We start from the raw sequence: 1,220 nt of genomic DNA, 5'->3' as shown, positions 1-1,220 counted from the left end.
ATGTCAGATGGACATCTTTTGGTCAGCTGCTTGTATCTCTCCCAAGCTTCATAGAGGGATTCACCATCTTTTTGTTTGAAGGTTTGAACATCCACTCTCAGCTTGCTCAGCTTTTGAGGAGGAAAGAATTTATCCAAGAAGGCTGTGACCAGCTTATCCCAGGAGTCCAGGCTATCCTTAGGTTGTGAATCCAACCATATTCTAGCTCTGTCTCTTACAGCAAAAGGGAAATGCATGAGTCTGTAGACTTCAGGATCAACTCCATTCGTCTTTACAGTCTCACAGATCTGCAAGAACTCAGTTAAAAACTGATAAGGATCTTCAGATGGAAGTCCATAAAACTTGTAGTTTTGTTGCATTAATGCAACTAGTTGAGGCTTAAGCTCAAAGTTGTTGGATCCAATGGCAGGAATGGAGATGCTTCTTCCATCAAACTTGGACGTTGGCTTTGTGAAGTCACCAAGCATTCTCCTTGCATTATTATTATTATTTTCGGCTGCCATCTCCTTCTCTTGTTCGAAAATTTCTGAAAGGTTACCTTTAGAATAATTTAATTTAGCTTCTCTTAATTTTCTCTTCAGAGTCCTTTCAGGTTCTGGATCAATTTCAACAAGAGTGCCTTTTTCCCTGTTCCTGCTCATATGAAAGAGAAGAAAACAAGAAAAGAAAGAGGAATCCTCTATGTCACAGTATAAAGATTCCTTTATGTTAGTAGAAGAAGAAGGGGGTAGAAGAATGAAGAAGAATTCGGAATTTTAGATGAAGAGAGGTGAAGAGAAGTGTTAGTAATTAAATAATTAAATAGAATAAGAGAAGAGAAGGGAAATTTCGAAAATAATTTTGAAAAAAAGAGGTTAGTAATTTTCAAAAATCAAAGACAAAATATAATTAAAATTAAAATTTAAAACAAAAAGAATTTTTGAAAAAGAGATGAGATATTTTCGAAAATTAGAGAGGGAAAAGTAGTTAGGTGATTTTGAAAAAGATGAGAAACAAACAAAAAGTTAGTTAGTTGATTGAAAAAGATTTGAAATCAAATTTGAAAAAGATAAGAAGATAAGAAGTTAGATAAGATATTTTGAAATCAAATTTTGAAAAAGATAAAATTTTTGAAAAAGATAAGATAAAAGATAAAAAGATATATTTGAAAAAGATATTTTGAAAAAGATTTAATTTAAAAAAAAAAAACTTAACTAACAAGAAACTGAAAGATAAGATTC

The 1,220-nt window shown here is 32.0% G+C and overlaps 1 non-coding gene across 1 annotated transcript; it reads left to right on the top strand.

The window, feature by feature from the left end:
* LOC112804187 (small nucleolar RNA R71) lies at positions 1-104 on the top strand. Its single transcript, XR_003202807.1, has one exon. It is a non-coding gene; the product is annotated as a small nucleolar RNA R71 (small nucleolar RNA).
* Positions 105-1,220: the final 1,116 nt, after the last annotated feature.

The sequence above is a fragment of the Arachis hypogaea genome, chromosome 5 (genome assembly GCF_003086295.3).
Source record: "Arachis hypogaea cultivar Tifrunner chromosome 5, arahy.Tifrunner.gnm2.J5K5, whole genome shotgun sequence".
NCBI lineage: Eukaryota > Viridiplantae > Streptophyta > Magnoliopsida > Fabales > Fabaceae > Arachis > Arachis hypogaea.
The sequence above is the reverse complement of the archived record's forward strand: the minus strand, read 5'-3'. Positions and strand labels throughout refer to the sequence as shown.